The sequence below is a fragment of the Vigna unguiculata genome, chromosome 4 (assembly GCF_037176805.1).
Source record: "Vigna unguiculata cultivar grain cowpea cultivar isolate G323 ecotype 2 chromosome 4, ASM3717680v1, whole genome shotgun sequence".
Lineage (NCBI taxonomy): Eukaryota > Viridiplantae > Streptophyta > Magnoliopsida > Fabales > Fabaceae > Vigna > Vigna unguiculata.
This window is the reverse complement of record NC_140795.1, coordinates 47,437,002-47,450,385: the sequence shown is the minus strand read 5'-3', so window position 1 is coordinate 47,450,385 and position 13,384 is coordinate 47,437,002.

The window sequence follows — 13,384 nt, the reverse complement described above, 5'->3', positions numbered from 1 at the left end:
TTTCTGATAGTGAATTGAATATTCCTTACACAGTAAAAGTACTTTTTATTCTCTATTTATAGAAGGTTATCATAATTTATTTTTACAATTAAATACAAAGATTAAAAAAATATATAAGTTGTTACATCTACAACAAAGTTATAATTTTTTTATTTTAAGGAAAAAACAAATTTGTATACTTGTAATGTTTTATAAAAGGAAATTATTTTAATATCTAATATTACTTTTTCATATACATAAATAAAATAGTGAATATATGTATGTTTTAAGATGTAGTAATATTTTTAATTTATAAACTCAATTGGAAGCATGGTATAATATCTTTCTCTTCAATAAATGTATTTGTTTGTAATTAACATTGCAGCTACTTCTTTGCATGACATAGGAGTCTTTGTTTGATGTATATGGAGTAGCAAATGATGGCCCCTCTTCAATTATCTTCTGATTATTCTATATTTTCATAATAGATTACTGTAATTAATTAATTAATTAATTAATTAATTTCCTATTATTTAGGAGGGTTTGTTGAATGAAATATTTTTAGAAATAAAGATGTTGAACATTTATTCTCATGTTTGTTAAAAGAATTTTATTTTAGATTCTCCTGTATACACGCAGTTTTTATTCTGGTGTTAATGAGTTACGATTCTAAGCAAATATGGGAAGTTGTTTTGTTACATATCTCATTATACTTTTACCTTTTTTTAGTTTAATTGTTTTAAAATTTAGAAAATATTTACTAAAATATAAAAAAAAATGAACAAAATATATTGTAAACATGTTTAAGAAATTATTCTTTATTTTATATTTTATCATGATATTAATAGGAGTTTTAATATAGTTTTGTTGGCAACAATGTCACGCAAATGACTACAGTGACCAAAATATTGATGGTTTCCCAAACAACTTGATATACTAATTATGTAATATATGTTTATTAAGTGTGTGAATATATGTATAATAAAATATATTTTTTTTAAACTTAAGATTTATATGATTTTATATAAATTTGTCAAAAGCACAACAAATAAACAGACTACAAACTCTTCCGTATTCTTCGAATACTGTCAACCTATATGTAACCTAATTTACCCTCTATAGAGTATAATAATAGTATTTTATTATAACAAAATAAAAATACAGATAAATTAACTTAAACATAAGTACATTTTCATATTTACAATATCAACACATTTTTATCATCAATTATTATGAATGATTAGCGGTTACTATTATAAATTATTATACAAAGAAATTACATCGATGAGTCAAAAAAAATATTAACACAAATAAAAAATACTAACATTACACTGTTTCTTTACAAAATGAAGAAAAAAACGTTTATATATTTTCTATTATGAATAAAATCTTAATTCGTCACATACGTTGATATTTGATTAATAATTATAATTAAATAAAAATAGCAAAACAATAATTAAAATAACCTAATATAAATTTTAATAAATGTAAAATAATTTGTTTTAATATGTTATTTTAAAAAGTTGTTTTTTTATTTCTTAAATTTTAAAATAACTTTTATTTTTATTATAATTTATATTTTAAAATTATGTTTATATTAAATTGTTTTAAAAAAATTACTTTTTAAATACATTTTAAAAAATTATTTTATAACACAAATCACATCTATTACAAATTTCTTATTTTTGTTTCTCTTAATCTAAATAACTTCTTTTTTTTACTTTCTTTCTTTTTCTTTTTTGTTTTTTTACTCTTTTCATTCCATTCAAACAATTAAAAATAATTTGGACTTTGTTGTGATGTCAAATTACATTTCTAAAGAGGAAGCAAAAGAAGAAACAAAGTGGTTTGATTAAAACTATGATTTGTGTAAGTGGTTTAATTTCTACAAAGTATTATTTTCTTTTCCGCTTTGGGTAGTTTGCAAAGAGAAATTTTCTTAGTGTAGGATTGGATATTTAAAGATTTTCTTGGAATCTTGTTAAATTTCTAAAGGTGTTCAATGAAGGTTTTTGCTAGGAAGAATGTTATTTTGAGGCAAGGAGAATTAATCATTGCATTAATAAATAGATTACTAATTTAAATATGTAAATATTGTTGTAGTTGATTTTTTTTTACGTGTAAAGTGTATATGATATTAAAAATATGCATGGAAACAATTATCAATGTAGTTGACATGTTGGACAGATCAGAGTAAATTTTTGGTGTTATTTTTGTTGTGAAGTTTCCTATAAGTTGAAAAATGTTACTCTTAGGTGCAATACCCCAACTGACTCAAACAGAATCTCCAAGTTTGCACTGCATATCATAACACATAGTGTCATCTCCACTTTCTTTGGCGCCTGGTGGCAAACAAGGTGTCGTCAGGCAGTGCATCCAGTTTTGGGTAAAAGCCCAGAATCCTCTTGCACCTATGAATCCTAAAATCACAATTATCCCACATTCCATCAATTTTTCAATCAATACACTCCAATCATTTGCTTAAGTTCACAATCATTACATTAGGTTTCAAATACACTTAATTTTATTGCCTTTTTCCATGCAAGTTATATCCAACCCTAAACCCCCAAATTTGTAAACCCTAATGTTCATATATATACCAATACTCGTTCAATAAGAAAAGTCCAGAATTCACAAAACACCACAAAACGAGCTATGGCAGTCTGTCATGCCATCAGGCGGTTTCTGGCATAAACTTAGAAAGTGAGTTGTAGTAAAATAATTAGATTAAACACAAATGGAATCAACATGACTAGAACCTAAGTTATTTCATAAGAACCAAGTATTCTCAACCACTTGAACTAGTATTATTCTTTATCATAACGTCATGCATTAAATGTCATAAAGATTTCATTCACGCATTTATATTAAATAATTATTTATTTAATTATTTAATTTTCTCAGGTTTTACAAAAGGCACTGTGAAGAAGATGAGAAAGGGTCTCTGTTATGGGCGTCTAATGAAAGAGTGTCAAGCGATCTTGGATAGTTCTTGCTATTGTTTCTCTGTATGATGGTTTCAAAGAAGAAAGGAAAGACATGAAAGCATGGGAAAATAGATTTTAGGGTTTCAATGAAAGATTTAAAGTGGAGAAAAGGGGCTACAGAGAACAAGAACGAAAAAGATGAGCGTTACTAGGAAACTCTACAAGAAATATGAGAGGGAGAGGAAGCTAGCGTTTTTTCTCTTAAAAAGATGGGTCGGGACAAGTATTCTCAAATATTGTTTTCCTGACCCGTATACGACCACTTATACTTGTTTTAACCATTTTAAATTATCCAGTTATACCTGAATTCATACCAAACTAACCGCCCACCTACTTTTTTGTTCGGTTTGGTCGGGTGTGTTCGGTTTAAGCTTTTATACTCACCCTTACCTAGAATCGTCACTAATTCAATCGTCATTATAAGTTTAAACAATTGATAATGGGTGAAATAAATCATTGTCCTTTGGTATCAAACAAGTTGGTAAGTAACGGTGACTTCATTGAATAGTTCTTTTTTAGGCTTGAATATATATTTGATCCATATTTTTGTTGTTTTTATTCAATTTAGTCATCATTTCTGTCAAATTTTAGTCAATTTGATTATTTTTACTTACACTTTTAAAATAGTTAATGTTATTTAATAGTACATGTCATGTGTCAGCTCTTTTTTTATTTTTTTTAGTTTTTTTAATTTCAAAAAAATTATTCATGTGTAATGCCATAATTGTATCACGTGTCATTTTGTGGTTGTGTTATTTTTTTGTTCAATTTAGTCTATATATTTGTTATTTTTGTTCAAATTAGTCTCTATATTTGTTATTTTTGTTCATTTTTATCCAAATTTTAGTTAAAATGAATCAATTTTGTCCCTTTAAAATTGATACCAAATTTAATATCTTTTATAGAAATTATACTATTTTTTTAAGTGAAATTTTTATTAATTGTTTCTAAATTCAATTATAAATTGTGAAATTTAATTATAAATTGAATATAATTCTTAAATTTAATTATTAAACAGAATAAAATTATTTAAAATATTATTAGAATACAATTATTAAATATTTGCTTCTGATATTTATATTCTAAAATACCGATTCTTTTAAAATTGATATTTTAAAAATATTTCAAATATTAGAAATATTTTAGAAAAGTAAAATAATATTTATAAAATAAATATTTAAATATAAAATATTTTAGAGTTTAATATCTAAAATGCAATAAAGATATTAAATATTTTAAATTTAAATGTCAATTTTACAAATGTTAATATATATTTTTAAAACATTTAATAATTATATTTTAATAATATTTTAAATAATTATATTCTATTTAACAATTGAATCTAAGAATTATATTCAATTTACAATTAAATATAATAATTTATAATTGATTTTAAAAAATAATTAATAATAATGTCAATTTCAAAAATAAATATATAATATTTATAAAAAATTAAATTTGGTCTCAACTTGAAAAAGAAAAAATTGTTCCATTTTAACAAAAACTAATAGTAAATTGAACAAAAAAGATGAATATAAAGACTAAATTAAACAAAAATAACAAATATTTAGGCTAAATTGAACAAAAAAAATAATAATACAACCACAAACTAATACGTGGTAGTATAATTGACAGGTTGTACAATTGTGACTTGACATGTGAACAATTTTTTTGAAATTAAACAAATAAAATAAATAAATAAATAAAGAGGAGTTGACATGTGGCATGTACTGTTAAAAAACGTTAACTATTTAAACACCGTTAGTAAAAAAGGACCAAATTAACCAATTTTTGAAAATGGGGACCTAATTGAACGTAAAACGGAAATGAGGATTAAAATGAACAAACACAATGAAAATATGAACCAAATGTGTATTTAAGCCTTCTTTTTAACATTAGTGGTTTAGTGAGCAACTGGAAGCGACAACACTTAGAGTGGTAATGACTAGTGGCGACAACTCTGAATGGGTCAACGACTACGAGCTTCAACAACGATTGCACAAAGACTAACGAGGTAGGAAACCACTCCTTGCAAATGCACCACGTACAAAAGCAACAACCTTAACAACAAGATGACTCTAAAGCCTTGGTGGTACAATGACCGGCAAGCTTGAAGTTGCGATGTGTGGCGAGCTTGAAGGGGCAACATGATGAAGAGAAAATGGGAAAGAAGAAAAGGAATAAGTTACGCGAAAAGCGAAAACACAACATGAGCGAAAAAGTGAAAAAAATGTTTAAAAAATGCATAACTTTTAATGACTATTGACCATATAATTGTTGTCGTATGTAAGACATTTAATAATTATTCTCAATAGAATCTTCATCGTTTATCTATACTGGACTTTTAATTACGGTTCACAGTCAATCGTCGTTAAAAATCTTCACAATCATTACAGTATTGTCACAGCGTCATTTTTTATGAGGGTACACTACAAAAATTCTAAATTTTAATTGGGGTTTATTAGGAGGGGTTAAAATAACCTCAAGTAAATTACACTTGTAACAATGGTTTTTCAAACCCTTGAAAAGTATTAGAGGTTTTAAAATAACCTCAAGTAAATTACACTCATAACAAGGGGTTTTCAAACCCTTGATAAGTAACAAAGGTTTTTTAAATGACCCTCACATTGAAAAGTAACCCTTGAAAAATTGTATTTCCCTCTCACATATTCACAGTACCACCTTTTTCAACTTTTCGAATAGCCTTTCGTCTTGCTTTTGTGACCTATTCATTCTCTTCTCTTGCCTGTGTGAGCTAACAGAGTCCCCATTACTTCATTTCTCAATCTCAGTTAACAAGCTTGTGTTTGCCCTCTCTAAATCTCAATAAAAGTTCTTTCGTTTTGCCCTCTCCCAATACTAGCTTCCAATCCCTCTGGATTTCTCTTTACAAATCTTCATTGGTGAATCGCAACTTCAAATTGGTAATGACTTTCAATTTTTTTTCTCTTAGTTTTCCTCTTTCACCCAAATTTGTTATGCTTTGTGTGATTGCAAGTTCAGTGGCTCTAGTTTGTGCGTTGCAGGTTTGGTCGTTCGTGTTGTTTCTCAGTTGCGTCACGTGTTCACAATTGCTTCGCATGTTTGGTACTTGACCTAACCTAAAGCTATTACCAAAATTGAACAATAGATGTGTGCGTAGATGATATGTTTGTGATTTCCTTAGGTTTGTCATTCTCACTGAGTGTTATGGTCTATTTGGATTTTGGATATAATTAGAGCGTATGAAATGAGAGAAGAGGAGTGAGAGAGTGACCAACTAAACAGACGCAAAAACAAAAGCAAAAGAAGTTGGGGGAAGCAAAGTAATGTTGCACTTTTCAAATAATCTTTTTTTTTTAAATTAAGTTTAGGAGTTAAAATAATACTCCTCTAAGTTGGATTTGGATGCACCTTCAGCCTGTGTACTCCTTAACATACATAAACCTAGCTCCACTCACTAATTCTTTTATTGCTTCCTCAACAGTCACCTACACCTCATTCTAATTAAATTAAATTTGATTTATAGGTATCAAGTTTGCGAATTAGCTGTTAGTGACTGGTTGGTCTCTGCTTTCTCTTTTTTTTCTAGCTTGAAACTCCATCTCTTCACGTTTAGCTGAATAAAAAGACATATTGTATTATATTTAAAGCTTGAAACTGGAATTTCAAGTTCACTAAATCAAGGAAAAAAACTAGATGTTAGCATTTATATTTCAGAAATGATGGTATTTTAATGACTTCAGGTCATGGACGTTCACTGCAACAAGATAAATGGGCTTTAAATTTGATTAATAATGAACCTGCTCTTGGAAACACTATCAACAGAGTTTTTGAAGCAATAAATATTTTTTCCTTAGTGTTTTCACTCTATTTTAGGTTCACACTTTTATGAGTAGAATATTCTTAAGGAAATCATTCCTTCTTAATTATGTGCATAGGGGACATTAAGAGAAAACATATGACATTAGAACTTGTTTGAACACTTTTTTTCTAATTTCCTCTTTATAATCGTAGATGGTAGAATATACAAAGAATAAGCATGCCACTTTTTCAAACATTAAAACATTATTATTCCATTAATGCGTTTAGTATATTTATAATCTCATATATATATATATATATATATATATATATATATATATATATATATATTGTGTGTGTATGTATGTGTGCGCTCCTATGCTTGCATCCTCTATTCAAGAAAAAAACCCCAAAACTAAAATTTAACTATGTTATTCTCGTATCTGAAGCAGTGTCTTCACCGCAGAAATAATCATGTAACTTTTTCTCTCTTATTTTCTTACAGTAATAGCACATAATTTGTCATGAATAATCATCAAATATAGTGTTTCTGATGTATTGATACACTTCCATTTGGATTTTGATAACTTTCATAGCAAACTTTTGGTTAGTGTGTTCATATATTGTTCAGATGCATTGCTCATAGAGATGTTTTATGTTGAATTGATCTGATGAGTCTGGTGTTATATGTGGAGGTCCTTGGTGTGATTTCTTTAATTCTGATATTGGGATCAGTGAATGTGAAGGTAGCAGAAAGTAGGGTTCACAGTGAATTGGCGAAAACTAAATATTTTGTCATCAATTGCAGAAAACACAGTACAAGTTTGAAAGATTTTGGAGGAGTTGGTGATGGGAAAACATCAAACTCATTTGGCCACATGAAATCTCTTAAATTCTTGTAAGCACGTTTATGTTAATTGACCAAATTAAAAACATAAACTATACACATTTTATTGAATCAAATAATTCTGAATTTAGCTTTATTTATGTTGATATAAATGGTTGACCAACAACGAGTTGTCAAGATAAATTCCATGCAAGGATTTTTTTCAAGTCTCCTTTTCTCTTCGTTATTGTGAATTACTAGTTACATGTTTGATTATTACTAACGTATTGCATGCAGGCATACCTTCCAAGTGTAATGCCAAAGCCACTTCTTAAGTACATAGAAGAAGAACTAGAGAGTTTAAGAGGGGATGGAAGAGTTGCAAGAGTGGGACATGGTGTATGACTATGCATACTACAATGATTTGAGTGATCCACATAAGAGTGCAAAGTATGCTGGTCCAGTTCTCAGAAAGTCCACTGAATATCCATACCCTCGAAGGGGAAGAATTGGTAGTTAACATTGAATTGTGCTTCTTCTAGTTAGTTAACATTGGAGGCTGATGTACCCATGCACACACTTGAATTTTACTTACGGTCACTTATTATTTGGTTAAGACTTAATTGTATTCAATAATAATTATGAATAAAATGTGCACCTTTAATGCTTACATACTTAAGATTTATCTTAACTCGTATTGTGTTGTTGATGCAAAACTGGTTTAATAAAATCTTATTATAAAATGTTTAGACAATCTAATACAATATAATATAGATCACGTGAAGGCAACAACAGGGGTTTTAAAAACCTCAGGCAATGGTGGGGGTTTTAAAAACCCCAAGCAGTAATGGAGGTTTCAAAAACTCCATATAATAGCAGGGGTTTCAAAAACCCCAAGCAGTAGCGGAGGTTCAAAACCCCAAGTAAGTTGCACTTTTTCAAGGGTTGCTAAAAACCCCCGGTAACCTGTTAGCTACGCGAGCTCTTCCAGGGGAATTATAAACCCCTGGTAAAGCCATTAATGGGGGTTAAACCCCCAGAAACACCAAATATAACCCCACTAAAAGCAATTATTTTTGTAATAGTCCTATAAGTGTCTTTAATATATATATATATATATATATATATATATATATATATATATATATATATATATATATATATATATGTGTGTGTGTGTGTGTGTGTGTGTGTGTGTGTGTGTGTACAAAAACATAAAAGAAAAACAAATTTTCATTTACTTAAAATCAAAGTAAAAAGATAAAATGATAGATGTCTCATTCCCTTACCTTAGTTATGGAAGATATACTTTTGAAGATGATCTTTGTATTTTATTTTTCTTCTCTTTCTTTTCTCACACTTGCAAAAACTCTCTGCTTCTCCTCCCTCTCTTTCTTTTTTTTTTTCTTCACTGTCTCTCTTTCTTTCCCCCATTTGATTCACTTCATCCATATTTATACTACATTTTGTAATGATTACACTTAGTTTAAATTGCACTATCTCATTTCTGTTTCAATTCTTCCTTGGTTTAGTTTAGTTTGTTAAAGATTGGCCTATCAAGATTTTTTTTTTGTTTATCCAATCTGTCTTTAATATTAACCTATCATGGCATTAATTGTGATTTGCCATTTTGACAGTGCATGTACATGAATTGTGACGTGGCGGTGGAGATTCAATCTAAAAAAAATTCTTTTGTTTACCTTATCATAATATATAAAGTGTCTATACATATATCATAAAGGTTCAATTTAGAGAAGACTATAAATATTATTTTTATTTTTATTTTTATATTATTATTATTATAATAAAGGCAAAACATATGTTTTTCGGAAACTAAAATGTAGCTATAATGTTATAAGTATTATAACTTATTTTATTATTGAAGTATATTATTTTGTAGTAATATTTTTATTATTTTAATTACAAACACTTAAATTTTGATTTCTTGAATAATTATAATTTTTATATCATATGTTCAAAATTTATTATACTAGTTACAATACCTATGAAAAATAATGTATCATAAACTTTTAGGTATTGACACACCGAAAACACTATGGTACAAATTTTGAGATGTTACAATTCTCCCCTACTAAAAGAAATTTCATCCTCGAAATTATTATTTTTTTAAATAAATAAGGGTAAAGGTTTGTTATTTTCTCTTCTAATTCCCATGTAATATCTCCATTAGCTTCATTTCACAAGACCTTCACTAGAGGGATCTGTCTGCCTCTCAATTCTTTGACCTTCTTGTCCATAATCTGTACATGTATTGCGTCAAATGTAAGGTTATTCTTTAATTGTACTGTATCAGGTCTTATCACATGAGTTGGATCAAAAATATATTTTCTTAATTGAGACACATGAAAGACAGTATGAAGGTTGGAAAGGAACGGAGGTAAGCAAATTTGATAAACAACAAGACCTATTTTTCTAAGAATTTGGTAAGGGCCAATAAACTGGGGAGTGAGTTTCTTTGATTTCATCACTCTACCAATTCCAGTGGTTGGTGTTACTTTCAAGAATACATGATCGTCTTCTTGAAATTCAAGAGGTCGTCTTTTCTTGTTAGCATAACTTGAAATTCAGAATTTGTCCCTGATCATTTTGATTTTCTCTGTTGTCTGTTGAATCATGTCAGGACCTAATACTAAATTCTCACCGGTCTCAAACCAACACAAAGGTGTTCTACATTTCCTTCCATATAATGCCTCATAGGGTGTCATACCTATGCTGTAATGGAAACTATTGTTATAGGTGAACTCAATCAAAGGCAGGCATCGATCCCAACTATTAGAATTTTCTAACACACAAGCTCTCAGCAAATCTTCCAAAGATTGAATGGTTCTTTCAGATTGTCCATCAGTTTGGGGATGATAAGCTGAGCTAAGGTGAAGCTTGGTACCTAAAGCTTGATGTAAACTTCCTCAAAATTTTGAAGTAAATCTAGGGTCCCTATCAAATATAATACTTATTGGAACTCCATGTAACCTAACAATTTCTCTTATGTATAATTCAGTCAATTTTTCCAATGAATACCTAATGTTAATGGGTAAGAAATGAGTAGACTTTGTTAACCTATCCACCATAATCCATATGGAATCAAATTTTTGAATGGTTCGTGGGAGGCCAACTACAAAATCCATTGTTATACTATCCCATTTCCATTCAGGTATATCTAAGGATTGTAGCATTCCTGCTGGATTTTGGTGTTCTATTTTAGCTTTTTGACAAACTAGACATTTTGCTACATATTGTGCCACTTCCTTTTTCATTTTGGGCCACCAAAACATTTTCTTGAGATCTTGATACATTTTTGTTGTGCCCGGATGTATGCTTAATTTGCTTTTATGTGCTTCCTCTAGAATCATTTCCTTAATTTCCTCATTATTGGGTACACACATCCTGTCCTTAAATCTCAAAGTTCTGGTTTTATCTATGCCAAAATTCTCCCCACCCTTTTGACCTATCAAATTCTTTTTCTTATTAATGAACTCATCACTTTCTTGTGCCTCATGGATTTGCTTTTGTAAATTGTTAGTGATCTGAATGGAGTTTAATTGCATTTTATCATGGATTAGGGTGACCGACAAATTCATGTCTCTAAATTTTTCTAACAAATTCATTTCATGAATCATTAGTGAAGAGACATGTAAAGATTTTCTGCTTAAAGCATCTGCCACTACATTTGCCTTTCCTGGATGGTAATGTAATTCAAAATCATAGTCTTTTAGAAATTCCATCCATCTCCTTTGTCTCATATTTAATTCCTTTTGGTCAAAGAAGTATTTGAGACTCTTATGATCACTAAAAACTTTGAACTTACCACCATAAACATAATGTCTCCAAATCTTAAGTGCAAAAACAATGGCAGCTAGTTCCAAATCCTGGGTTGGGTAATTTTCTCATGTGTTCTTAATTGTCTAGAAGCATATGCCACTACCATTCTATCTTGCATAAGAACACAACTTAATCCCATTTTGGAAGCATCACAAAATATAACAAATTGCCCAGTAGAATCAGGTAATGCTAAAACAAGAGAAGTGGTTAATCTTCTCTTGAGTTCTTGAAAACTATTCTCACATTTCTCTGTCCACACAAAAGATTGGCCATTTTTGGTGAGTTGTGTTAAAGGCATAGCTATTTTAGAAAATCCCTCAATATGTTTATTTTTATTTGTCTGGGGTCTAAAATACTTTGGTTTGATATTTTGGTTGTTCTCAAAATCTTCCAAAAATCTACACTTGTGAATAAGCGTAGGAATATCAGCAATTTCTAGTATTCCTACTGCTTTTCTATATTCATCCCTAAGTCCATTTTCAAATTTTATACAATTCATCTTTTCCTCTGGGTGATAAAAGAAAGTAGAGTATTTTCCTAACTTTTCAAACTTGGAAGCATATTTCCCTACTGTCATACTTCCTTGCTTTAACTGCATAAACTCTATTTCTTTTGCTCTCCTCACATCATTAGGGAAATATTTTTCTAAAAACTTTGTTCTAAATACATCCCAGGTAATAATTATTCTTCCTCCTTCAAGTAATCTCCTGGTACCATCCCACCAATATTCAACTTCTCCTATTAACATAAATACAACATAATTCACCTTTTAGTTGTCAGCATAGTTCATCACTCGAAATATTTTCTCCATCTCCTTAATCCATAATTCAGCTTTTTCTGGATCATATCCTCCAGAAAATTGTGGGGTTTTTTTCTCTCCTAAATTCAGCTAAACATTGTGATTAAGGGTTTCCTTCAGGTCTTCGATTCCTTATCAGAGCAGCAGCCATGTCTCTGATAGTTTGCATTGCTTCAGTTAATTCATGGTTCCTCCTATTGTTTGCCATTTGTAATCATATGAGTTAGTAAAAAAATAATGAGCACATTTCACAGATCTCACATGAAACGTTGCTCTGATACCATCTAATGTGACGATAATTTTTTTTTTAATTAATAGTATTATAATCTACTTATAAATTTTAAAGGCAAAATCATACTTAAAATATTCCCATATATATATATATATATATATATATATATATATATATATATATACACACACAATATTGTACACACACAATACTGTATGCATCCTATATCTACACTGTTTAGTACATCTTATATCTCCTACACTAGAAGAGGAAGAAGTGTTATTTATTTACAGTTTCCCCCTCATATACGGGTTATCAAATAAGTGAAGGGAAAAAGTTATGGATAGGGTTCACTTGGACTGTTGGGGGTAAATAGAAGGTAACTCCGATTTGTCCTTCGATGACAATTGACGCGTTTGAAGCAGAGAGAAAAGTAATGGTAGAGTTTCTCGTTCCCTGAAATGTTACAAAATTATTTACTGCATTGGTTTGTCATGCATTTCTCGGAAAAACAGCCACAATGTCGACGAAGAAGGGATCAGGCATGTTGGGAGCAACCATTTATGATAAGGTTATAAAATTTTGTTTTTTACACACAATAAAAAAAAATAGGGAAGTGAGACAAATATCACATAAAAAAATACAGTATATCATAATAAGATAAAACGAAATGAAAATTCTCCCAAGTCCATAAAACTGGATTTTATTATACTTTATAAAGATATTGATTAATTTTGTAGTGACTAGTCAGGATAAATGAGCTCATGGCCAACAACGTAACTCAAGAACATCTCATCTTGAGTAATACTAACTCGTTTAAATCCCCAAGGTCATACCTCCAACTACAATAATCAAATATTTATTTATCATAAATTTTATTTCAATATTAAACCATATAATTATATAAATAAATAAATAGGATCAATGGATAATAATAA